We start from the raw sequence: 27,987 nt of genomic DNA, 5'->3' as shown, positions 1-27,987 counted from the left end.
GGGTGAATTTAACTCAGATGACCATTATATCTACTACTGTGGGCAGGAATCCCTCAGAAGAAATGGAGTAGCCATCATGGTCAACAAAAGAGTCTGAAATGCAGTATTTGGATGCAATCTCAAAAACGACAGAATGATCTCTGTTCGTTTCCAAAGCAAACCATTCAATATCACGGTAACCCAAGTCTATGCCCCAACCAGTAACACTGAAGAAGCTGAAGTTGAACAGTTCTATGAAGACCTACAAGACCTTTTCGAACTAACACCCAAAAAACACATCCTTTTCATTATAGGGGACTGGAATGCAAAAGTAGGAAGTCCAGAAACACCTGGAAGTGAAGTGAAGTTGCTCAGTCTTGTCCAACTCTTTGTGACCCCATGGACTGTAGCCCACCAGGCTCCTCTGTCCATGGGATTCACCAGACAAGAATACTGGAGTGGGTTGCCATTTCCTTCTCCAGGGGATCTTCCCAACCCAGGGATCGAACCCAGGTCTCCCACACTGCAGGCAGATGTTTCAACATCTGAGCCACCAGGGAATAGGCAAATTTGGCCTTGGAATGTGGAATGAAGCAGGGCAAAGACTAATAGAGTTTTGCCAAGAAAATGCACTGGTCATAGCAAACACCCTCTTCCAACAACACAAGAGAAGACTCTACACATGGACATCACCAGATGGTCAACTCCGAAATCAGATTGATTATAATCTTTGCAGCCAAAGATGGAGAAGCTCTATACAGTCAGCAAAAACAAGACCAGGAGCTGACTGTGGCTCAGATCATGAACTCCTTATTACCAAATTCAGACTCAAATTGAAGAAAGTAGGGAAAACCGCTAGATCATTCAGGTATGACCTAAATCAAATCCCTTATGATTATACAGAGGTGGCAAGAATACACAGAAGAACTGTACAAAAAAGATCTTCACGACCCAGATAATCATGATGATGTGATCACTCATCTAGAGACAGACATCCTGGAATGTGAAGTCAAGTGGGCCTTGAACAAAGCTAGTGGAGGTGATGGAATTCCAGTTGAGCTGTTTCAAATCCTGAAAGATGATGCTGTGAAAGTGCTGCACTCAATATGCCAGCAAGTTTGGAAAACTTAGCAGTGGCCACAGGACTGGAAAAGGTCAGTTTTCATTCCAATCCCAAAGAAAGGCAATGCCAAAGAATGCTCAAACTACCACACAATTGCACTCATCTCACATGCTAGTAAAGTAATGCTCAAAATTCTCCAAGCCAGGCTTCAGCAATACGTGAACCATGAACTTCCTGATGATCAAGCTGGTTTTAGAAAAGGCAGAGGAACCAGAGATCAAATTGCCAACATCTGCTCATGGATCATGGAAAAAGCAAGAGAGTTCCAGAAAAACATCTATTTCTGCTTTATTGACTATGCCAAAGCCTTTGACAGTGTGGATCACAATAAACTGTGGAAAATTCTGAAAGAGATGGGAATACCAGACCACCTAACCTGCTTCTTGAGAAATCTGTATGCAGGTCAGGAAGCAACAGTTAGAACTGGACATGGAACAACAGACTGGTTCCAAATAGGAAAAGGAGTATGTCAAGGCTGTATATTGTCACCCTGCTTGTTTAACATATATGCAGAGTACATCATGAGAAACGCTGGACTGGAAGAAACACAAGCTGGAATCAAGATTGCTGGGAGAAATATCAATAACCTCAGATATGCAGATGACACCACCCTTATGGCAGAAAGTGAAGAGGAGCTAAAAAGCCTCTTGATGAAAGTGAAAGAGGAGAGTGAAAAAGTTGACTTAAAGCTCAACATTCAGAAAATGAAGATCATGGCATCTGGTCCCATCACTTCATGGGAAATAGATGGGGAAACAGTAGAAACAGTGTCAGACTTTATTTTTTTGGGCTCCAAAATCACTGCAAATGGTGACTGCAGCCATGAAATTAAAAAACACTTACTCCTTGGAAGAAAAGTTATGACCAACCTAGATAGTATATTCAAAAGCAGAGACATTACTTTGCCGATTAAGGTCCATCTAGTCAAGGCTATGGTTTTTCCTGTGGTCATGTATGGATGTGAGAGTTGGACTGTGAAGAAGGCTGAGCACTGAAGAATTGATGCTTTTGAGGTGTGGTGTTGGAGAAGACTCTTGAGAGTCCCTTGGACTGCAAGGAGATCCAACCAGTCCATTCAAAGGAGATCAGCCCTGGGATTTCTTTGGAAGGCATGATGCTAAAGCTGAAGCTCCAGTACTTTGGCCACCTCATGCGAAGAGTTGATTCATTGGAAAAGACTCTGATGCTGGGAGGGATTGGGGGCAGGAGGAGAAGGGGACGACCGAGGATGAGATGGCTGGATGGCATCACAGACTCGATGGACGTGAGTCTGAGTGAACTCCGGGGGATGGTGATGGACAGGGAGGCCTAGCGTGCTGCGATTCATGGGTCGCAAAGAGTCAGACACAACTGAGCGACTGAACTGAACTGAACTATGTGGTCCTGTTAGGGTCATTAAGAATATTTTAATAATAAGCAGGGTGGGTCAATTCTGCCTACAACGGGGGCAGGGTTCTGGTCATAAGAGTTAGTAATTGGCTTAAGAACAAATTGATAAGAGGCAACAGACCAGATGTTGCATAAAAGTGGAGTGGAGATTTGATCCAGGGTTATGTTTGTAACTTTAGGAAAAGGGTGGTAAGGGTTTGGGCCCAAATGGCTTGCAGGGCTAATTCCCAAAGTGGCCAACATTATCCCTGGAAGCCCAATTGCCTTTGAAGGGATGCCAGCAGATGGACTTCTAGCAGGCATTGTATGCCTGTCTCCCACCCTAGTGGGTTCACTGAGAGATGCTGATGTTGCGCATGTTATAGGACAGAGAAGATGAAAGCCTGAATATCTAGAGGGATTGGATATTATACAGTATTTCCCTCCCAAGGGCCAGCTCTTTTCTGGTTGTCCCTCTAGAAGACTGTAGAGGCAACATTGTGGGTCCGGACAGGGCTCAGGAAAAGAGCATGAAACAGGAGGGAAGGGAGTAGGGCAAAACTTTTGAAAGAATTACATAGCCCAAGGGCATAACATAAACCAATTAAAATCAAGTGGATCCAAGATGACAAGCCAAATTCAACTAAACCTTGATCCCCAATCTGCAAGCTAAATGACACACCCAGAGGTGGCAGAACAGTTCCAAGGCACTGTCAAAAGATAGAAGAGTGGGTGGTTCCCCAATGGTTGGGATGATCCTCCCACTCATTAGCATATGAATTCATCCAGTTCACAAAAACTAGCCACACCACATTTCATGGCCTCAGCACTTGCCCTCTGCAATGAACCACACCCTGCAGAGTGTGCTTCTCTCTGAATCCCAACAAATCCACCTCTTCACTGTTGCTGTGTCTCTAACTGAATTTTTGCAATGAGACTGCAGACCCTGAGCTTCATTAGATCCTGAAGCCAGGCATCATGGGTTTGACCGGGCTCAAGTCCCAGGAGAGAAGAGAAGGACAGGAGGAAAAACCAGTTGGGGGAAACGTGCTGAGGAATCTCCTTCATAACCTGCTGGAAAATCTGCTAAATACCTGACCTGTGCTCACAATTTTCATTGGCCTGATCCATGACACAAAGAAGATTAAGGACAGAAGAACCCCCACCAGCTTCAGTAACAGCTACTAGAGTGCAGAGGATAGTCTTCAGGACACACTGAGGTGTAACCTCTCCAGAGTACCTCAATTGCATCTACTGCTGCTCACCTGTTCACAGGGGATTCAAGAAAACAAGAAACGAGAGACTGTAAAGGAATTAAGATTTTGTTAGACGTATGTCCTTCCACCCATAGGACCAAGGACCTCCTACCTTAACTTGGGGTTTTCTGGAATCTGAGACTGAGCTGCATGAGCTTTCTGCTGATTTCCTTTTTCGCTGTCCCACTTCCAGGATGCTGGGCTTCTTGTCACTTCCCCTGTGCTGGGTTTTCTTCGTATTTAGCTTTCACCGTGGGAGCTTTCACCAAGTTGGGCTTGTGCTGTGCTTGGCCTCCTCCTTGAACAGGCCATGCCAGGGTTGTTTCAGCCAGGTTAAATCTGAGTTATGGCACCATATATATTGGGGGAGTGTGTAATTTCCTCGGTTCTGTCTCGTCACAACAAAAACTTGAAGTGATGTACCAGTGTTACAGCCCTCGGATGGACCAGTGTTACAGCCCTCGGATGGACCAGTGTTACAGCTTCGTGTTACAGCTCAGTTTTATTTAGAAAGTAAAGAAAATACATCCTCGAAACGTGAGGGTATGCTGACTCAAAAGACGCGAAGAAAAGAGAGAGACCCCTGGCCCTTTGGCTCCTGTTTTTATATGTCTTTTCTCCTCCCTCTGGGCCTGCCCTATGTAAATTGGTCTAGCAAGGAGTGCTGGTGGTTTTACCTGAGGTCCTCACTCCGGTCTTTGGACCTTCCTTTGTTCTATTTTTGTGGGCTTTTTCCTTCCTTATCTTTTGGCCACTGCCATTTTGGGCTCCTTTTTCCTATTCTAACTACCTAACACAAAGAAACAGGAAGGTGTGATATTCAGGAAAAATAGCAGGGAATAGAAACTTCCTATGAGAATACCCAAATGGACTCAGCGAAAAAAGACTGCAAGAAAGCTATTAAATATATGTTTGGAACCGTGCTTTAAAGCCTAAAAAGGCAAGATGATGGTGTCTTACCAAATAGAGAGTATCAATAAAGAGATAGAAATTATAAACTCATGGACGTTCTGGAGGTGAAGAATACAGTAATTGAAAGAAAAATTGACTAGAAAAACTCAGTAGTAGATTTCAACAAGCATTAAAAAACAAACAAACAAAAAACAGTGAACTTAAAGATAAATTGATACAGATTATGCCATCTGAAGAACAAAAAGAAAAAAAAATGGAAATGAACAGTCTTAGAGAAATGTGGGACACCATTAAGTATGTGTATATCTGTTTAATGGAAGTACCTTAAAGAGAGAAGAGAAAGGAGCAGAAAAAATGATCAAAGAATTAATGATTGAGAGCTTCCTTGGTGCCTCAGTGGTAAGAAGCCATCTTGCAATGCAAGGGACACCGGGAAGAACCCACATGCCAGGGAGCAACCAAGCCAGTGAACCATAACTACTGAGCCAATGCTGTCAGCCTGCAAGCCACAACTACTGAAGCCCACGTGCCTAAAGCCCTGGCTCCACAACAAGAGAAGCCACCTCAGTGAGAAGACTGTCACTGCAACTAGAGAGTTGCCCCTGCTCGCTGCAACTACAGAAAAACACATGCAGCAACAAAGACCCAGCACGGCCAAAAAATAAATATAAATAAAAATTTAAAGAAGATTTAGTGTTTGAAAACTTCCCAAATTCATGAAAAGTTTTAATTTACACATCCATAAAGCTCAATAAATTCTAAGTGGGATAAATATAGAGATACACAATGTATCATAAATGTAAAAATCCAAAAATAGAAATTTTTAAGAGAAAAATGAGTGATTATATGAAGTGGAATTCCAATTAGTTTGATCACTGAATTCGCATAAGAAACAAGATACCAGAAGGCAGTGAGATCACATTTTGAAAGTACTGAAAGAAAGTGACTATCAGGACGTATGTACAGCAAAACTTTCTTCCATAAAAGGATAACTTTTTAAAGAAAATAAACAAGGCCAAAAAGTACATGAAAAGACTCAACATTACTATCTTATTAGGAAATGCAAATCAAAACTATCAGGTGCCACACCTTATAAACTAGAATGGCTAAAATGAAAAAGAGGCAAAATAACAGATTTTTGAAGGGATGTGGAAAGTTGGAACCCTCTGATACTGCTGGTAGGAATATAAAATGGTGTAACCACTTTGGAAAACAGTCTGGAAATTTCTCAAAAGGTTAATCATAGAGTTACCATATGACCTAGGAAATCCACTCCCAGGTAGATAGTCAAGAGATGTGAAAGCATTATGCCCATGCAAAAACCTGTACCTGAATATTCATACTGACTTTTGTAATAGCCAAAAAGAGAAACAACCTAAATGTCCATCAACTAGTGAATGAATTTTTAAAATGTGGTATATTTATATAATGGAATATTATTTAGCAATATAAATGAATGAAATACTGGTACATACTATAACATAGACAAACCTTGAAAACATTCTGCTACATTGTGTGAGTCCATGTATATGAAAGGTCCAGCATAGGCAACTCCATTGAAACAAAAAGCAGATTAGTGGTGGCCAGGGTCTGAGATGGGATGAAGGATGAAACGGGGAGTGACTGCTGATGGGTACAGGGTTTCATTTAGAAAGTGTTCTAAAACTGAGTGTAGTGATAGTACCACAACCCTATGAATATATTAAAACCATTGATTTGTACACTTTCAGTGAGTGAATTGTACATATGTGAATTGTATTTCAATAAAACAGTTTTTTAAAATATAGTGGTTAAAAATAACAACAGCAACACTCAAAATGTCTGTTTTCTTAAGTTAACTGCCAATACCGTATCTCTTTCTTTCCCGTTTGACTGGATCCTGTGGGGATGACTTCTCAGCATCATCACTTGTCAACACATTCAAAGAACAGTGTGAACTAAAACTATCTTCTGGCTATCTTTTCATCCCTTCACATGGTGAAACATAGTCTTTAAGCTTTCTAGAAATAGTAGTCATACTAGATGATCCTTAGTAACCATTAGTGTAATATTAAAATATTTACTTTAAATTCTTTGATTGTGCCTCCTAGAAATTTAGACCAGCTATTACAAGTCTCTTTTTTAAGGGAAAATAAAGTCTTCTTATAAAACACATGCAGGGCGCTGTATTTTAATACTTTTGTAAGCTATTGTTAGGTATTTTGGAGAAACCATGAGGTCACTAAGAGACGGACACGACTGAGCGACTTCACTTTCACTTTTCACTTTCATGCATTGGAGAAGGAAATGGCAACCCACTCCAGTGTTCTTGCCTGGAGAATCCCAGGGATGGCGGAGCCTGGTAGGAGGCCGTCTGTGGGGTCGCACAGAATTGGACACTACTGAAGCTACCTAGCAGCAGCAGCAGGAAAAACATAAGACTGAATATCAAAAGGCATGCTTTCCAAGCCAGTTTCTGTTCCTTGCTAGAACAGAGGGGAGCAGTCACTCTTCATTTTATATGCCTTTGTCAAAATTGAGGCCTTTTTGATCATTTGTAATTATAAAGTTGCAAAGCTTATGATGAAAGTATATGGAAGGATGTATGTGAAAGCAAATGTCTGTCTATTCAATACTAGATTGAAACATATATGGCAGAGTGGCATATTGTTATGTGTGACCTTACTAACCAAGAATGGGAGATCACTGTTGGAGCTCCCCAAAGTCAAAGATCTGGGCAGAGTTTGCTCAGAGGGCACTGTATGGTGCTGCCCTTCCCCTGGAACCAATGTACCTGGTATGGTTGCACTGTTAGGAATGAACAGCTGGTGCTCCCCCTGAGAGAGAGGCTGAGCTTTCCTGATAGATGGTTTAAAAAAAAAAATGTCAAATGCTTGTTACCCCTAAGAAGGTGAATAGCAATGATTATCCTCCAGCCCCACCATCAGAAGCTAAAGACTGTGGCCAAAGCCATTACAGAAAACATCAAAAGATAGCACATTTGGGGGCCTCCCTCCCAGATATAAGAAACCTCATTACATTTCTGCCTTCAAATATATGTGTGACTTAGGAGTGGGTCCCTTCTCCTCTGACCTTAGATCTCCTCATCCAAAATAAGAATGAAGGTAAGGATCTCCTCATCCAATACTAGTATCTTATAATTTATTTAGGCTTAAACATCTTTAATCCCTAATATTTGCTCATGAAGTCCTTGCAATAATCCTTTAGTCATTTAGTCATTTTTATTTATCTCTTTTGGGTTTACTTCAAATAATTCATTCTAAAGAGCCAGTGCTCCAAAGGGCTAAAGCGGCCCTATATGAAAAGGCATTTTTTCTCTGTTAACATCTTTGATGACTCATACTAAATGACACAAAATGTGACCTATACAGATAGGTCAAAAATAACTCATTCCATTTTCCAAGTAAGATTATGAAAATTCTCCACAGTAAGATTAGCAGTAAATTTTTACCAAATTAATATCTAATTCCCACACTTACATAAGAACATAATTTTTCTGAGTAGAGCCCTATATTTATGATTTGAGCTAGGTTGTTATGAAGTGAGGATTTAAATTTTGTGTGTGTATGTCATATTTATCTTCTGGAAAGCATCCTTTCTGCAAACTCAGCTTAAATTTCCTATCAGCAACTGACAGGAAATGTTTCCTTTCCATTTCTAACTTCTTCTTATAGTCCAATTTTATTGTATCTTAGTTCTTGAGATAAGCTTGTCTGAAGTAAAAATTTCTGAACCATGTTTGTACTTACGTACCCAAATCATGTGTTGTTGTTTAGTTGCTAAGTCATGTCTGATTCTTTTGTGACCCCATGGACTGCAGCCATCCAAGCTTCTCTGTTCTTGGATTTCCCAAGCAATAATACTGGAGTGGGTTGCCATTTCCTCCTCCAAGGGATCTTCCTGACCCAAGGATCAAACTCACATCTCCTGCATCGGCAGGCGGATTCTTTACTTCTGAGCCACCAGGGAAGCCCCAAGCCATGTGTAGGCAAGTGGTGAAAAAGAGATATACAGGAAGCTATAATTTGTTAAGTGCCTACTAAGTGTCAAGTACATACATATTATCATTTAATCTATATAGTATCTCTATGAGGAATCTTGTCATCTCTATTTTACAAATAAGGAAACTGAGGCATGTTTAAGTTAGGTTACTTGCCTAAGACACTGCCTCGGTGAAAGAGCCAGGTTTAAACACAGGTCTGTCTGACTGCAGTACACCTTGCTGATTCTAAGTCCAACTCTTTGCAACCCCATGAACTGTGCCACGCCAGGCTTCCTTGTCCTTTGCTATCTCCCTGAGTTTTCTCAAGCTTATGTCCATTGAGTGAATGATGCCATCCAACCATCTCATCCTCTGTAGACCCCTTCTCCTCTTGCCCTCAATCTTTCCCAGCATCAAGGTATTTTCTAATGAGTTAGCTTTTCACATCAGGGGGCCAAAGTATTGGAGCTTCGGCTTTAGCATCAGTCCTGCCAATGAATACTCAGGGTGAATTTTCTTTAGGATTGATTGGTTTGATCTCCTTGCAGTCCAAGGGACTCTCAAGAGTCTTCCCCAACACCACAGTTCAAAAGCATCAGTTTTTTGGCCCTCAGCCTTCTTTATGGTCCAACTCTCGCATCCATACATGACTACTGGAAAATCCATAGCTTTGACTAGATGGACCTTTGTCAGCAAAGTGATGTCTCTGCTTTTTAATACACTGTCTAGGTTTGTCATAGCTTTTCTTCCAAGGAGCAAGCATCTTTTAATTTCATGGCTGCACTTACCATCTGCAGTGGTTTTGGAGACCAAGAAATGAAATTTGTCACTGTTTCCACTTTTTTCCCATCTATTTGCCATGAATGATGGGACCATATGCCATGATCTTAATTTTTTGAATGTTGAGTTTTAAGCTAGCTTTTTCATAAACTATTATCTTTCACCCACATCAAGAGGCTCTTTAGTTCCTCCTCACTGTCTGCCATTAGTGTGGTATCAATTGCATATCTGAGGTTGTTGATATTTCTCCCAGCAACCTTGATTCCAGCTTGTGCTTCATCCAGCCCAGCATTTTGCATGATGTACTCTGCATATAGGGGCTCCCCTGATAACTTGGTTGGTAAAGAATCTGCTTACAATGCAGAAGACCCTGGTTAGACTCCTGGGTTGGGAAGATCGGCTGGAGAAGGAATAGGCTACCACTCCAGTATTCTTAGGCTTCCCTTGTGGCTCAGCTGGTAAAGAATCCGCTTGCAATGTGGGAGACCTGGGTTCGATCCCTGGGTTATGAGGATCCCCTGGAGAAGGGAAAGGCTACCCACTCCAGCCCAGCATTTTGAATGATGTACTCTGCATATAAGTTAAATAAGCAAGGTGACAATATACAGCCTTGACAACTCCTTTCTCAATTTGGAACCAGTCCATTCTTCCATGTCTGCTTCTAACTGTTGCTTCTTGACCTGTATACAGGTTTCTCAGGAGGCAAGTAAGGTGGTCTGGTATTCTCATCTCTTTAAGAATTTTCCACAGTTTGTTGCAATTCACACAGTCAAAGCCTTTAGCATAGTTAATAAAAGAGATGTTTGGAATTCCCTTGCTTTTTCTGTAATCCAGTGGGTGTTGGAAATTTGATCTCTGGTTCCTCTGCCTTTTCTAAATCCAGCTTCTACATCTAGAAGTTCTCAGCTCATGTATCATTGAAACCAAGCTTGAAGGATTTTGAGCATTACCTTGCTAGTATGTGAAATGAGGGCAATTGTGTAGTAGTTTGAACCTTCTTAAGCATTGCCCTTCTTTGGGATTGGAATGAAAACTGACCTTTTCCAGTCCTGTGGCCACTGCTGAGTTTTCCAAATTTGCTGGCATATTTAGAGCAGCACTTTCACAGAATCATCTTTTAGGATTTGAAATAGTTCAGCTGGAATTCACTAGCTTTGTTCATAGTAATACTTCCTAAGGCCCACTTGACTTCACATTCCAGGATATCTGACTCTAGGTGAGTGACCACACCATCATGGTTATCTGGGTCGTTAAGAACTATATTGTATAGTTCTTCTGTGTGTTTTTGCACAGAATCTCTTCTGCTTCTGTTAGGTCCTTGCCATTTCTGTATCTCTAATTTTCTTAAAGAGATTTCTAGTCTTTCCCATTCTACTGTTTTCCTCCATTTCTTTGCATTGTTCACTTAAGAAGGCTTTCTTATCTCTCCTTGCTATTCTCTCAAACTCTGCATTCAGTTGGGTATATATTTTCCTTTGTCCTTTGCCTTTAATTTCTCAGCTATTTGTAAGACCTCCTCCGACAATCACTTTGCCTTCTTCCATTTCTTTTTCTTGGGGATGGTTTTAGTTACCACTTCCTGTACAGTTTTACAAACCTCCATCCATAGTTCTTCAGGCATTCTGCCTACCAGACTTAGTCCCTTGAATCTATCTGTCACCTCTACTGTATGACATAAGGGATTTTTAGGTCATACCTCAGTGGCCTCATGGTTTTCCCTACTTTCTTCAATATAAGTCTGAATTTTGCAGTAAGGAGCTCATGGTCTGAGCCAGTCAGCTCCTGGTCTTGTTTTTGCTGACTGTATACAACTTCTCCATCTTTAGCTACAAATAATAGAATCAATCTGATTTTGGTATTGACCATCTGGTGATGTCCATGTGTAGGGGCATCTCTTCTGTTGTTGGAAGAGGGTGTTTGCTATAACCAGTGTGTTCTCTTGGCAAAACTCTGTTAGCTTTTAACCTGCTTCATTTTGTACTCCAAGGCCAAACTTGCCTTTTACTCCAGGTATCTCTTGACTTCCTAATTTTGCATTCCAGTCCCCAGTGATAAAAAGGACATATTTCTTTGGTGTTAGTTCTAGGAGGTCTTGTGATTCTTCATAGAATCGTTCTAAATCTACTTCAGCTTCGACATTAGTGGTTTGGATATGGATTTGGATTCGGCAGGCATCAGTGGCCATGGGATCCAGGAGAGGCTCTGGGAGCTTGTCCAGTGCGTCCGGCAGGGGCTGGGTGGCTCACAGGATTGACACCGGCTGCCTTCTCACCCCTGCTCCTGGTTGAGCCGTGTGTTCTGGGCCTCCGTATGATTTGGCTCCGGTGTCTGCATCCCTAGATGCTCCGGGCACCGGCAGTGCTGTGCATGGGTGTGACTGCTTGGTTCTGGCAGGCTCAGGGGGCAGCTGCGGGCCAGCTGGATGGCGGCAGTTTTCTGGAAGACAAACAGTAGCTCAGCGAGGTGTCCCAGTATAACCAAGAGGCCGGACAGTGGAACCGCTTCTGAGATGATGATTATTTCTGCACTTGAAGTCCAGGAAAGATTTCTATCAGGCTAAAGGATGAAATGTAGTCACCACGAAGTGTGCATCGTTCAAGGTTCTCACACCGCGGTCTGCAGTTGATCATCAGAGGCTCATGCACAGTATGAAAGATTTGGGAGTTGGGCATAAGCCCTGGAAGGGCCCCCTCCATCCACCTGCAGGTAGTGCTGTGGGCTGTCTACCAGACCCATCTGTGGTTCAGATGGACAAACATACCCTTCTTAGTGCAAACTAGAATATCAAGCATGTGTCTTAGGAAAACAGATCTCAGTAAGTGTGAAGGTCATTGCCCATGCCCCTCAGATACAACCATGAGCTCAAGCAGGAATATGAAGAGAAAGTCCACTTATAAGGGCGGAGAGGAGAGGAGAGGCCTATGTGCTCTCTGCTCCTGGGTGCCGTCGATCATTTCCTTCAGCCTTTCTCGGATCCCCTTCTGGGGGGGACTCCAGCAGGGCCTCTGCCTTGGCTCACTGGTGGCACGTTGACCAAAATTCAATGGCTGGTGAAGATTTATACACTCAAGGAGGACCAGCAGTGGGACAACCAGGGCACCAGCAATGTCATCCAGCTATGTGGAGCTACTGAAGGACCTGTCCTCCTAGGCAGGGTTTGACAAAATGTGGTCCACTGGAGAGGGGAATGGCAAACCACTCCAGTATTCTTGCCTGGAGAACTCCAGAAACAGTAGAAAAGGCAAAAAAAAAAAAAAAAAATTGATCCCAGAAAATGAGCCACCCAGGGAGGAAGGTGTCCAATATGCTTCTGGAGAAGAGCTGAGAAATAGCTCCAGAAGGAATGTAGAAGCTGAGCCAAAGCAGAAATGATGCCAAGTTATGGTTGTGTCTGGTGGTGAAAGTAAAGTCCAATGCTGTAAAGAACAATATTACATTGGAACCTGGAATGTTAGGTCCATGAATCAAGGTAAATTGGATGTGGTCAAACAGGAGACAGCAAGAGTGAGCATCGACATTTTAGAAATCAGTGAACTAAAATGGACTGGAATGGGTGAATTTAATTCAGATGACCATTATATCTACTACTGTGGACAAGAATCTCTTAGAAGGAATGGACTCAACAAAAGAGTCCAAAATGCAGTACCTGGGTGCTTGATTCTACTTGTGTGTTAATAGTCCCATAAAAACTTTATTATTAAATCACCTAGTTATTAGTCAGTGCCTAGTCAGAAAAGCAGAAGTGCTCTAGGCAGTTCAGATAAAGGGGATAAAATCCAAAGAGGCCAAAATGGGCATATGATGGTGCCCAGAGCTCAGAAGAGTCGTAGTACTGAGGCTATGCTATTGGGACCCTTCTGTATTTGTTGATACTTCTAGGAGCTGAGAATTTGCACTCTTACTTAAGCTGAAAGATCATGGAAGCCCACAGTTCCACTGGTGTTACTGGAGTAGCCAGGACTTCTGGGGCTTATGGTTGCTTGTTTCCACTGATCCAGATGCAGCAAATGGTAAAGACACCTTCTCTCTTCTCTTGCCTAGTCTTTCTCTAGGCCTGCGTTTGGTGGAATCTCACTGGAAACTACCTGGCAAGGAAACCTAGAAAATCTAGTTTGCAGATTTCCAGCACCCTTCAATATAAAGAATGCTAAAAAGCGTGAATGAAACTAAAAATCAGCTTTCCCAAGGAATGATATCATAATAGTCACTTGATCATCTTCTTACTTTTAGAGCTCTCTTTTCTTGTTAATTGTGTTGTAATTCAGTGCCATCACTGAGCAACTGGATTTTCATCTCTCATGTACTTAAGCAGTAAAGAGATTCATTGGAAAGATAATTGGGTGCTAACAGAAGTGAGGGGAAAGCTGGAACTGGAAAACAGAAACTGATGGGGGTAGGGTAAGGGTAGGAACTCTGCTAGGCACTCCCGTTTAGAGGAATTCATTGTATCCATTTTTCATTTTTAAATCAAAGTTCAAGAAAAGATAATTAAGTTGATCAGTCTTTGAAAGGATGGCAACTTTATTGTTGTTGTTGTTGTTCAGTCACCCAGTCATGTCTGCCTCTTTGCGACCCCATGGACTGCAGCACGCCAAGCCTCCCTGTCCCTCACCATCTCCCAAAGTTTGCCCAAGTTCGTGTCCATTGCTTCGGTGATGCCATCCAGCTATCTTATCCTCTGATGCCCTCTTCTCCTGCCCTCAATCTTTCTAAGCATCAGGGACTTTTCCAATGAGTCAGCTCTTTGCATCAGATGACCAAAATACTGGAGTTTAAGCTTCAACATCAGTTCTTCCAACAAGTATTCAGGGTTGATTTTCCTTAAGATTGGTTGGTTTGATCTCCTTGCTCTCCAAAGGACTTTCAGGAATCTTCTCCAGCACCACAAACTCGAAAAGATCAATTCTTTGGCACTCTGTCTTCTTTATGGTCCAGCTCTCACAACTGTACCTAACCACTGGGAAGACCATAGCCTTCACTATATGGACTTTTGTCGGCAGAGTAATGTCTCTGCTTTTCAATGCACTGTCTAGGTTTGTCATAGCTTTCCTGCCAAGAAGCAATCATCTTCTGATTTTATGGCTGCAGTTACCATCTGCAGTGATTTTAGAGCCCAAGAAGAGGAAATCTGTCACTACTTCCACCTTTTCCCCTTCTATTTGCCATGAAGTAATGGGGCCACTTTCACTCTCCTCCTTCACCTTCATCAAGAGGCTCTTTTGTTTGTCTTTGCTTTAGTTCCTCCTTTGCAACTTCATTAGGAAAGATAATCTTCCCAAAGTAAAATAGGGACCTCTCACTCAGATACAGAAATGGCTCTTGGACAGAAAATATAAATCAAACAGACATGGAGACAAATAATACCAGCTACACTTGCAGGTCCCATTCCCAGGTATTTTCTCTAGTGTTTTCCCTATAGGCTGATTCTATTGTTGAGTCCTCTGGGATGATGATATCCATTTCACTTCCCTGAAAATCACAACCCCGTCTCTAATTAGAATTTTTTTCTTAGAAATTTTTGTTTGAATGCAAAAAGAAGTATTAGTGAATTTTGCTTCTCTTTTTTGACCTGGTGAAACTTTATTCATATGCTTTTCATCTAGGACAGCTTCCCAAGTGACCCTCCCACACTTATATTGTCCCTTCCTGTTTCCCTGAGAAGTGGATAAAAGATCATGAGATTCTCTTCCCGTTCTGTCTAGTCCTTTCCTTTCTTTCTTCCTTTCAAGAAATGTTTTCTGGGCCCACTCCATTCTTCTCTCTGGTTTAGCCCTCCATAGTAAATATCATCATGACTTCCATTTGTTGGGTACCTACTGTGTTCCTGAGGCTTTATACATATTATTTCATTTAATTGACACAGGACCCCAGTGAAATTATCATTACATATATAGAAAAATTAAGGCTCATAGAGTTTAAGTGGTTGATCCAAGGTCACAAATCTACTTAGTAGTGAAGCTCAAAGTTGAGCCCAAGATTGCCTAATTCCAAAACTTACATTTTTTTCATAGAACTGTGGGGCCTGTGCTGCCTCTCATATGGAGACACAGAAATTAAAAGAGGGGTTAGAAAGAAATTAGATACTCAGGCATCTTGCCAAGTCTTTGTTTTTAAGGAATGCTTTTAAACATAACAAAAGAATAGCTCGTTATAAACAGGATGAAAATCAGGAAATCCCCATCTTTATCAGATTGATTTAATTTCAACCTTTCAAGATGAATTATACACAGTGACCCTTATATTTCCTGATACTTAGGAATTAGCCTTCTGCTTGGTTTGGCTTGCCAATAGGAAATGGAAAAAAAAAAAGAGAAAGATTTCAAGAAATTATTCTGCAGTTTTATTCAGAGGCATGGTGCCTGCTCCCTGAGAAAAGGGTTTAGTCAGGTTTGGTTTAGAGGTAGTACTCTTTACTGATTAGGAGAAATTATTTGTGAACCAAATAGTATAAATGATCATTTACACCATTGATATAAATGTACAGAACACATTATTCCAAGAACTATATTACCTGCAGTTGTGAAGGCAGCTGCTTTCATTTAGGAACAGCTTGCCATTAACCATGTGCTTTAATCAGCTCTTTGGATTTCTATCAACTCTGAGGGACAAGGAGTTCAAAGAAAGGGCTCACATTTGCTGAGTATCTACAGTGTTCCAAGCTCATTCATAAATGCTTTAATTTTCTCATATCATTTGATATAGAATGTTATGAAGTAAGCGCTATTATTATCCCTGTCTTCAAAGAAAGAAAAACTCAAGAGTTGAACTCTAAATTCTGGCTATTCCTTTGCTCTTTGGAGAGACTCAAATTACAGGGAGGTCAGGATTGTGTGAGTTCATGGAAAGCTTGACTGGGTCCATCATCCTCCAACTCCCCGAGAAGAGTGAGCCAGGGCATAATTTAGAGTTATGGGGGCAGGGAGGGCAATGTGGAGGCCAGAGGAGAGTAGGAATGATGAGACTGACTATAAATTTTGGTGCTCTGTTGTAATCTGCTATATCTACTTTATTCAGTAAGTTTAAGAAGGGTATTGCTAGATTCATAGACAAATATATTATTAGAGAATTTCTCTAAAGAATCCCAAAAGGTCAGCTTTAAGGACCATTGTAGGCTTTAGTCTCAGGCCATCTCTTCTTCCTCTGTATTCTCCCAGGACCATTTTATCCATGTCCATAGCTACAAATACCTTTTATAAACCAGTGACTCTCAAATCTATACCACAATCCAGACCTCTCCCCTAAATTTCTTTTCACATATCCAACTCCCTTGTGCAGATCTAACTTGGATGACCCACAGACCTCAAATGGAAATATCTCCCTGCTGCTCTTCTCTTGCTCCTTGTTTCACATTCCAGTGAATGACAGCTCTATCCACTCAGTTGTCTAAATGAGAAAACTAAGCAACTTCCTTGGCTTTATATTTTCCCTTACTGCTCTTCATCCACTTCACTCTGAATCTAGTTAATAACTGAACCTGTCAACTCTGTCTTCCAGTTATCCCTGGAATCCACATACTTCTGTCTGTCGGGAGCTCAAGTGAGCCAGAGAACATTTAGCTGTCAGGTGTTGGAGTTGCTGATTAACGAGCTAAAAGTAATAGTCAAGTCTTTAATCATTTAACTACAATAGTACAAGGAAGAGGATAAAAGCAAACTAAGTGTTGACACCATCCATTTCATTTTCTGCTGTGGAATTATGAACAGATGAAGTTGACTCACTGTTGAGTGAACCCCAAACAAGGGGCTACTACAATTTTATGAACTGTGGAGCCAAAGGAGAGGAAGATGGAGAAGGGCTAGAAGTGGAAAAATACTGAGTATTGTGTTGGAATGGGGAAAGCACTTTCTAGGGTCCCTGATAAGGAGACCTCCTAGTGGAGATATCTGGACTAGGATACAGAGTATATAAGAGATGGCTGCAACTCCCTTTAGAGACTGCAGTGCATTGGCTAGTGTGGGAGAGAGGCTTTTCCCGGTGCGGCCTGCCTGGTAAAGCCTTTGTGATTGCCTGTTGTAGGACCTGAAAAGCCACAGACAGAATTTTGGCAAGAAGCTGGACTCCTTGGTCCCTATTCCTTGTTCTGCAACCTTAGCCCAGGCCACTGTCCTCTCTTACCTCTGAAACAGCCTCCTTACTCATCTCCTTGAAGACAGGCTTGCCATCCTCTAGGTTGTTTTCCATAAAGCTGCCTAAAGGATCTTTGTAAAATAGAAATATGATCTAATCATTCCTATATCAGTCAGATTCTCTAAAAGAAATAGACTTTAATTGAGATGGTTCAGATGAAAACTTTCCATAGAAAAGTTTCTTACAAGAGATGTGAGCAAAATTAAGGAGACTAGGAACAGGGGAAGTCATATCCATCTTTAAGGCCTGTAGAGTCAAGAGATAGTTACTCCGTGAGAGCTGGAGACCCAGGAGAGATAAATAGTCATTGACAGGATACAGCACTGAAGCAAGAGGGCATGAGGCATAGACAACTCATTGGCCAAACTGAACCAAAAGCCAGCAGGCAAGAGAAACTGGGTGGTGGACCCTGTGGGGATCAGCTTTCCATGGCAAGATCAAGGCAAAGAATAGGTTTTCATGTAAGGGAAGCAGAAAAGAACCAACACAATACCCCTGCTTAAACCTCACCAATGTCTTCACTGTGCTTGTAGGATAAAGTCCAAGATCCTTGATATGGTTCTAGCTGTTCCCTGATCTAGACTGGGTCTTCTTCACCAATTTTATCACATATTTCCCTCTCTTCCTGCTCTATACTTCACTCACGTCAACTCTGGGTCTTTCATATCCAGGCCTTTTAAGAACTATTCTCTCTTTCAGAAATATTTTCTCCACTCTACCTTTTTCTTCAGTTTTATTGAAATATAATTGACATACAACACTGTGTAAGTTAAAGTTGTATGGCATAATGATTTGACTTACATGCATTATGAAATGATTATTACAGTAAGTTTAGAACCTCTATCATTTCATAGAGATGCCAAACTTAAAGACAAAATTCCTTATAATTAAAATTCTTAGGATTTACTCTCAGCAACTTTCATATATAAAATGCAATTACATTTATCATGTTGTATACTACAATCAGTCACTCTCACTTTAATCTAGATGCAGTGAGCTCACTTTTTCAATCTCATTAAATGTTACTTCCTGCAATACGTCTATTCTTACGTGACCCTGATTGGGTTTAGTGGTTTCTCATGAATTCCCATATCCTACTTCCACATCAAAACCTGAAGTGAACTTCCTGTCACTCCCACTATGCTGTAAGCTTTAGGGAGCACAGATTTTATCTATCATGTTCACCATTGTCTCCTTGGTGTGCCTGGTACTGGTAAGCACTTACTGAATGAATGAGCATTTATTAGATTTCATGTACTTGTCATTCACTACCTTTTCTATTGATTTATTTTGTATCTATTTTACGGAGAGAGTTTATTAGGAGAGGCTGCTAGATTGTATCAGTGTCTTTTCAGCAAGTGTTCATGTGGTCATATGGTTTTTCTCTTTAATTTTCTGTTGTAATAAATTATTGATTTTAGACCATACACTTGGATTCCTAAAAGTTTTACCATCTGGTAATAATACGTGTAATTCATTTTATTAGATGCTAAATTTTGTTTGCTGATAACTTACTTAGAATTTTTATATCTAGATTCATTAGTGAACGTGGCCTGAAAGTTTTGCTTTTTCATGCTCTTTAATTGGTTTCAGCAAAAGGATTATGCTGGCTTATAAAATAAATAGAGGAGCTTAAATTGCATCAGAATTACCTGTTATTTAAGAGTTAGAGCACAGTTATGAAAAATCGATCCTTGTTTTATTTTTTTAATATAAATTTATTTATTTTAATTGGAGGTTAATTACTTTATAATATTGTATTGGTTTTGCGATCCTTGTTTTAATGGCTTTAATAATCACCTGCATTAGTTTCCTGTTGCTACTGTAACAAAGTAGCACAAAATTAGTAAAACAACACATATTGATTCACTCATAGTTATAGAGGTCAAATAAGCAAAATCAGCTTACTGGCTAAAGTCATTAGGGCTGCACCTCCTCTGAGGGCTCTAGAGAAGACTGAGTATTGTGTTGGAATGGGAAAAGCACTTCCTTGTCTTTTCCAGCTTCTAGAGACCACTTACATTTTTTTGCTCCTGGTCTTTTCTTGCATCTTCAAACTAGTAGTGTAGCATCTTCAAATCTCTGCTTCCCAGTTGCACTGTCTTCATTTATGGTCAGATCACCTTCTACCTCCATCTTATAAAGATACTTGTTATTACATTTGGGGCAACCTAGATAATTAAATAAAATGCTGAAGTTACACCTGCAAAAATCTCTTTGCTACAAAGGGTAATGTTCACAAATTCCAGGTAATAGAACCTTAGTATACTTGAGGGTCATTACTTATCCTACTACTCTTCTTATTATATACAAACTCTTGAGATTGCAGGAGGAGAAGGGGACGACAGAGCATGAGATAGTTGGATGGCATCACCAACTCAATGGACATGAGTTGGAGTAAACTCCGGGAGTTGGCGATGGACAGGGAGGCCTGGCCTGCTGCAGTACGTGGGGTCACAAAGAGTTGGACACGACTGAGTTGGACTGAACTGAACTGAGATTGCATCATTTGGACCAACCAGATAATGTAGGATAAGCTCTTTATCTTCCAAACATAATCCTTTGACTATATAAAACAACTCATTCACAGATTCAGGGACAAGCACACAGACCTCTTTGGGGGATCATTTTTCAGTCTACCATATTACCTTTCAAATCTTTTCTGTGGAAATTGGTCTTTTAATGTTTTATACTTCTTTAGGTCAGGTCTAGCCATTTCCATTGTGGAAGGAAATAATCAATTTCTCTCTACTCCTAAAATTTGTTCCTGAAGATTTGTATAAAATATTCTCATAATTTTTATTTATTTATTTATTTATTTATTTTTTAATTTTTAGTTTTTTATTTTTTAAATTTTAAAATCTTTAATTCTTACATGCATTCCCAAACATGACCCCCCCTCCCACCTCCCTCCCCAGAACATCTTTCTGGGTCATCCCCATGCACCAGCCCCAAGAATGCTGCATCCTGCGTCAGACATAGACTGGCGATTCAATTCACATGATAGTATACATGTTAGAATGTCATTCTCCCAAATCATCCCACCCTCTCCCTCTCCCTCTGAGTCCAAAAGTCCATTATACACATCTGTGTCTCTTTCCCTGTCTTGCATACAGGGTCATCATTGCCATCTTCCTAAATTCCATATATATGTGTTAGTATACTGTATTGGTGTTTTTCTTTCTGGCTTACTTCACTCTGTATAATCGGCTCCAGTTTCATCCATCTCATCAGAACTGATTCAAATGAATTCTTTTTAACGGCTGAGTAATACTCCATTGTGTATATGTACCACAGCTTTCTTATCCATTCATCTGCTGATGGACATCTAGGTTGTTTCCATGTCCTGGCTATTATAAACAGTGCTGCGATGAACATTGGGGTACATGTGTCTCTTTCAATTCTGGTTTCCTCGGTGTGTATGCCCAGAAGTGGGATTGCTGGGTCATAAGGTAGTTCTATTTGCAATTTTTTAAGGAATCTCCACACTGTTCTCCATAGTGGCTGTACTAGTTTGCATTCCCACCAACAGTGTAGGAGGGTTCCCTTTTCTCCACACCCTCTCCAGCATTTATTGCTTGCAGATTTTTGGATCGCAGCCATTCTGACTGGTGTGAAGTGGTACCTCATTGTGGTTTTGATTTGCATTTCTCTAATAATGAGTGATGTTGAGCATCTTTTCATGTGTTTGTTAGCCATCCATATGTCTTCTTTGGAGAAATGTCTATTTAGTTCTTTGGCCCATTTTTTGATTGGGTCGTTTATTTTTCTGGAGTTGAGCTGCAGAAGTTGCTTGTATATTTTTGAGATTAGTTGTTTGTCAGTTGCTTCATTTGCTATTATTTTCTCCCATTCAGATGGCTGTCTTTTCACCTTGCTTATATTTTCCTTTGTTGTGCAGAAGCTTTTAATTTTAATTAGATCCCATTTGTTTATTTTTGCTTTTATTTCCAGAATTCTGGGAGGTGGATCATAGAGGATTTATTTTTAATTAATTAATTTATTTTAATTTGGGAATAATTACTTTATAATATTGTGATGGCCACAGGTAAATCCCTTTTCATTCCTCATCTGGTGTAATTTGTTTTTTTACAATATTTTGCTAGAATTAGGTTTGTGAAGGATATTTTTATTGATACTTTCAAAGGAGTAGCTTTTAAATGAACATTTTTTTCTGCATTTTTTTTCTGTTTAATCCTTCAATTTTAGGTTATATTTTATTTTCCTAGTTTGAGTACTCATTTGTTCTAATTTTTTTTATCAAGTTTTTAATTTTTCTTCACAGTTTGGAAATGCTGCTAAAATGTTTATACTTTTCTTATCTTACTAAACAAATAAGCCTAACAACCATTCTCATAGTTAAAATTCATTATTAAAAGCAGCAGTTCTAATTCAGCAATGAAAAAATACCCTTGAGGTAGGCAAAGTCATTACTCCTAAACTAAGTGGGTCAAGATTGACCTCTGTTCCTTCTAATTTTTAAGATCATCTTTATATTATATATTTCTGATTTTATTGGATTATAATGAGTGTCTGGTTTTAAAAGCCTTTGTTGTTTTATTTTTTTAATTTTTTCCACCAAATATTAATTTTTATAAATAAATAATGCTCAGGTAAAATACATATTATCAATTCTAAATATATAGGTTCTATATGTATCTATTAAGTCAAGTTTTATTTACATGTATTATTAGTTATTCATTGTTTAGAAAATTAATTCTTGAAGAAGCATATTAATATACATGATAGTTATATTGCTATTAGTGCTTTCTTTGTTTATAACAGTTTTTGCTGCATGCAGATTTATTTATTTATTTTTGAATCCACCATGTGTTCCCCATCCTGAACCCCCCTCTCTCCTCCCTCCCCATCCCATCCCTCTGGGTCATCCCAGTGCACCAGCCCCGAGAACCCTGTCTCATGCATCGAACCTGGACTGGTGATTTGTTTCACATATGATAATATACATGTTTCAATGCCATTCTCCCAAACCATCCCACCCTTGCCCTCTCCCACAGAATCCAAAAGACTGTTCTATACATCTGTGTCTCTTTTGCTGTCTCTCATACAGGGTTATCATTACCATCTTTCTAAATTCCATATATATGTGTTAGTATACTGTACTGGTGTTTTTCTTTCTGGCTTACATCACTCTGTATAATCGGCTCCAGTTTCATCCATCTCATTAGAACTGATTCAAATGTATTCTTTTTAATGGCTGAGTAATACTCCATTGTGTATATGTACCACAGCTTTCTTATCCATTCGTCTGCTGATGGACATCTAAGTTGCTTCCATGTCCTGGCTATTATAAACAGTGCTGTGATGAACATTGGAGTACACGTATCTCTTTCAATTCTGGTTTCCTCGGTGTGTATGCCCAGCAGTGGGATTGCTGGGTCATATGGCAGTTCTATTTCCAGTTTTAAGGAATCTCCACACTGTTCTCCATAGTGGCTCTACTAGTTTGCATTCCCACCACAGTGTTAGAGGGTTCCCTTTTCTCCACACCCACGTCAGCATTTATTGCTTGTAGACTTTTGGATCGCAGACATTCTGACTGGTGTGAAATGGTACCTCATTGTGGTTTTGATTTGCATTTCTCTGATATTGAGTAATGTTGAGCATCTTTTCATGTGTTTGTTAGCCATCTGTATATCTTCTTTGGAGAAATGTCTATTTAGTTCTTTGGCCCATTTTTTGATTGGGTTGTTTATTTTTCCAGAATTGAGCTGCAGGAGTTGGTTGTAAATTTTTGAGATTAATTCTTTGTCAGTTGCTTCATTTGTTATTATTTTCTCCCATTCTGAAGGCTGTCTTTTCACCTTGTTTATAGTTTCCTTTGTTGTGCAAATGCTTTTAAGTTTAATTGGGTCCCATTTGTTTATTTTTGCTTTTATTTCCAATACTCTGGGAGGTGCATGCAGATTTATGAGAGTTGTATTTACTTTATAAATTGTACCTTTTAAAATAACCTAATGCTCTTTTTCATGTGCAATTTTTTCATCTTAAATTCAATTTTAACTAATATTAATATTAATATTCCTGCTTTCTTTTTTGCTTAAAATTATCTGTTTATTCATTTTCAAGCTTGATCATTTTGTTTTAAATGTTAATTTTAAGCACAGTATATCTCATTCCTTTAAACAGATCTAGTTTTATTTTTGATGTACAATATTATATTAGTTTCAGGTATGTAAGATATTCAGTATTTTTATATGTTACAAAATGATAATCTGCCAGGGTCCAGCCCTGGTGGATCCAGGGTAATTAGAAGGGGAGACGGAGTAGGCGTCCTGGGAAATAACTTATTTAATTACAGATATAAAGAGAGATTAGAAAATGATAGGGTAGTAGGAAATATTAGTGGAGAAAAAGATGCTGAATAACTTGGTTTACATGGAATACCAATAAAACTCCAAGACAAGGAGTTTGCACCAGCTATGTAGGCCACAGGCGTCTTTCCGTTCTCCCGAAGGAGAGGAGACACTGAGGCCTCCCCAGTCAAATCTTAGAAGCCCAGGCAAAATTAGCAGCCTTGGCGAGTATCCACACTCCAGATGGGAATTCAGCCAGAAGGGGAAAGAAAGAACGACACGGGGGAATCAGTCTTTCCAGAAACTGATCCGTTTTCTTTATTTTCAGGTTTGCTTATATACTTTTTGTTATACATAGGGATGAATACAGAGTCACGCAGGATCAGCAGACCTGACCTTTATCAAAATTAGGTGCTTCATATAAAAGTGTACAAAGGTCTTAGGGATTTCACATCATCTTCTGGCTATGAGGCCTGCTGACATTTTATGGCCCTTTCTGATAATGGTCAGTCAACCAGAAAACTTATTTTTTCCAGGGGTGATTTTTTCTTAAACTAGGCACCACCCTCTGAAGATATCAGATAAAGTTGCATTCCTATAGGGTGAGGGTGCAGGGGGTTATAATCAAGAAAAGGAATTTACTTGGCCTAAGGTTTAACATGATTAATATCAAAGGTTAATACTTATTTCTCCCATATGCTAGTTATATTCATTATAAGGGCAGGGAATATGGAGATTTAGCAGCAAATATTGGCTCAACAAATGAAAAACCCTTCACCAATATAATTTCTAATCAACCCACTATACTATACTAATAATTTTCTAACTTCTCAAAAGAATATGTATTTAGAAAGTTTAAAGCATCTTGTGCCTCTCACGATTGGGAGGCTATATACAATCACATGTGGCCAGACGAACCTGCTCAGGCAGGCTAGAGAACCTTCAGAGGAGTTTGTAAGTTGAAACACTGTTGTCATGCCCAGGAATTTTTATTGACTGGAGCTGCAAGTTAACTCCTTCTCTGAGAGAGGTGGGGTGGGGGGCAGCACCCCCATAAAGTCAGAGGTGTAGGTAATAGCATGAAACAGTAAAGTAGGCAGATTCTGCTTTTGGGGGTAGATGCTCGGGAACAGGGGGTCTCCTGAGGTTCGATCCCACCTTTGCATAATGCCGAGCCTCCTTCCTCATGACCTTTGCCATGGGCGGAGTTCCTCATTCTGGCTCCCGGCAATAATCATGAAAAGTCTAGTTACCATCTATCACCGTATGAAGTTATTAACAATATTATTGACTATGTTTCCAATTCTGTACATTATTATATCTTCATGATTTTCAATTTTATAACTAGAAGTTTGGACCTCTTAATCTCCCTCAACTATTTCACTCATCCACCTACCCCTCTCCCCGAAATCACCAGTTTGTTTTCTCTATTTTTGAGTATGTTCTATTTTATGTTTGTTCATTTGTTTTGTTTTTTAGCTTCCACATGTATGTAAGTAAGTAAGCAAGTTAGATATCTAACTCAATGAAAATATGAGCCAAGGCATGTAGGGCCACCCAAGACAGATGGGTCATGGTGGAGAGTCCTGACAAAATGTGATCCACTAGAGAAGGGAATGGCAAACCACTTCAGTATTCTTGCCTTGAGAACCCCATGAACAGCATGAAAAGACAAAAAGATAGGACACCAAAAGATGAACACCCCAGGTTGGTAGGTGCCCAATATGCTATGGGAGATCAGTGGAGAAATAACTCCAGAAAGATTGAAGAGATGGAGCCAAGGCAAAAACAACATCCAGTTATGGATGTGACAGGTGGTGGAAGTAAAGCCTGATTCCATAAAGAGCAATATTGCATAGCAACCTGAAATGTTAGCTCCATGAATCAAGGCAAATTGGAAGTGGTCAAACAAGAGATGGCAAGAGTGAACACTGACATTTTAGGAATCAGTGAACTAAAATTGATTGGAATGGGTGAATTTAACTCAGATGACCATTATATCTACTACTGTGGGCAAGAATCTCTTAGAAGAAATGGAGCAGCAATCACAGTCAACAAAAGAGTCCGAATTGCAGTACTTGGATGCAATCTCAAAAATGACAGAATGATCTCTGTTCGTTTCCAAGGCAAACCATTCAATATCACAGTAATCCCAGTCTATGCCCCTACCAGTAATGTTGAAGAAGCTGAAGTTGAATGGTTCTATGAAGACCGACAAGACCTTCTAGAACTAACACCCAAAAAAAGATGTCCTTTTCATCATAGGGGGCTGGAATGCAAAAGTAGGAAGCCAAGAAATACCTGGAGTAACAGGCATAGTTGGCCTTGGAGTACAAAATGAAGCAGGTCAAAGGCTATCAGAGTTTTGCCAAGAGAACGCACTGATCATAGCAAACAACTTCTTCCAATAACACAAAAGAAGACTCTACACATGGACATCACCAGATGGTCAGTACTGAAGTCAGATTGATTATATTCTTTGCAGCCAAAGATGGAGAAGCTCTATACAGTCAGCAAAAACAAGAATGGGAGCTGACTGTGGCTCAGACCATGACCACCTTATGCCAAATTCAGACTTAAATTGAAGAAAGTAGGGAAAATCACTAGACCTAAACTAAACATACCATTTAGGTGTGACCTAAATCAAATCCCTTACAATTATACTGTGGAAGTGACAAATGGATTCAAGGGCTTAGATCTGATAGACAGAGTGCCTGAAGAACTATGGACAAGGGTTGGGACATTGTACAAGAGGCAGTGATCAAGACCATCTCCAAGAAAAAGAAATGCAAAAAGGCAAAATAGTTGTCTGAAGAGGCCTTACAAATAGCTGAGAAAAGAAGAGAAGCTAAAGGCAAAGGAGAAAAGGAAAGATATACCCATTTGAATTCAGAGTTCCAAAGAATAGCAAGGAGAGATAAGAAAGCCTTCCTCTGTGATCAATGCAAAGAAATAGAAGAAAATAATAGAATGGGAAAGACTAGAGAACTCTTCAAGAAAACTAGAGATACCAAAGGAACATTTCATGCAACGATGGGCACTATAAAGGACAGAAATGGTATGGACCTAACAGAAGCAGAAGATATTAAGAAGAGGTGGCAAGGATACAAAGAAGAACTATACAAAAAAGATCTTCATGACTCAGATAATCACAATGGTGTGATTACTCAACTAGAGCCAGATATCCTGGAATGTAAAGTCAAGTGGGCCTTAAGAAGCATCACTATGAACAAAGCTAGTGGAGGTGATGGAATTCCAGCTGAGCTATATCAAATCCTGAAAGATGATGCTGTGAAAATGCTGCACTCAATATGCCAGCAAATTTGGAACACTCAGCAGTAGCTACAGGACTGGCAAAGGTCAGTTTTCATTCCAATCCCAAAGAAAGGCAATGCCAAAGAATGTTCAAACTATTGCACATTTGCACTCATCTCACACGCTAGCAAAGTAATGTTCAAAATTCTCCAAGCCAGGCTTCAAGAGTACTTGAACTGTGAACTTCCAGATGTTCAAGCTGGATTTAGAAAAGGCAGAGGAACCAGAGATCAAGTTGCCAACATCTGTTGGATCATCGAAAAAGCAAGAGAGTACCAGGAAAACATCTACCTCTGCTTTATCGACTATGCCAATGTCTTTGACCATGTTGATCACAACAAACTGTGGAAATTTCTTTAAGAGATGGGAATACCAGACCACCTGACCGGCCTCCTGAGAAATCTATATGCAGGTCAAGAGGCAACAGTTAGAACTGGACATAGGACAACAGACTGGTTCCAAATCGGGAAAGGAGTACATCAAGGCTGTGTTTAACATATATGCAGAGTACATCACGCAAAATGCTGGGCTGGATGAAACACAGGGTAGACTCAAGACTGCTGGGAGAAATATCAATAACCTCAGACATGCAGATGACACCACCCTTATGGCAGAAAGTGAAGAAGAACTAAAGAGCTTCTTGATGAAAGTGAAAAAGGAGAGTGAAAAAGTTGGCTTAATACTCAACATTCACAAAACTAAGATCATGACATCCGGTTCCATCATTTGATGGCAAATAGATGGAGAAACAATGGAAACAGTGACAAACTTTATTTTGGAGGGCTCCAAAGTCCCTGCAGATGGTGACTGCAGCCATGAAATTAAAAG

The 27,987-nt window shown here is 40.1% G+C and overlaps 1 protein-coding gene and 1 pseudogene across 1 annotated transcript in view; one reads left to right on the top strand and one right to left on the bottom strand.

Annotated features, from left to right (window-relative positions):
• The window catches only part of IL33 (interleukin 33), a 144,197-nt gene that overhangs the window by 79,013 nt on the left and 37,197 nt on the right, over positions 1-27,987 (bottom strand). The gene's annotated exons all lie outside the window — the stretch shown is intronic.
• LOC138432366 (testican-3-like) lies at positions 11,741-12,433 on the top strand (annotated as a pseudogene).

Source organism: Ovis canadensis, chromosome 2 (genome assembly GCF_042477335.2).
Source record: "Ovis canadensis isolate MfBH-ARS-UI-01 breed Bighorn chromosome 2, ARS-UI_OviCan_v2, whole genome shotgun sequence".
Classification (NCBI taxonomy): domain Eukaryota; kingdom Metazoa; phylum Chordata; class Mammalia; order Artiodactyla; family Bovidae; genus Ovis; species Ovis canadensis.
This window is presented reverse-complemented; position numbering and strand designations above follow the sequence as displayed.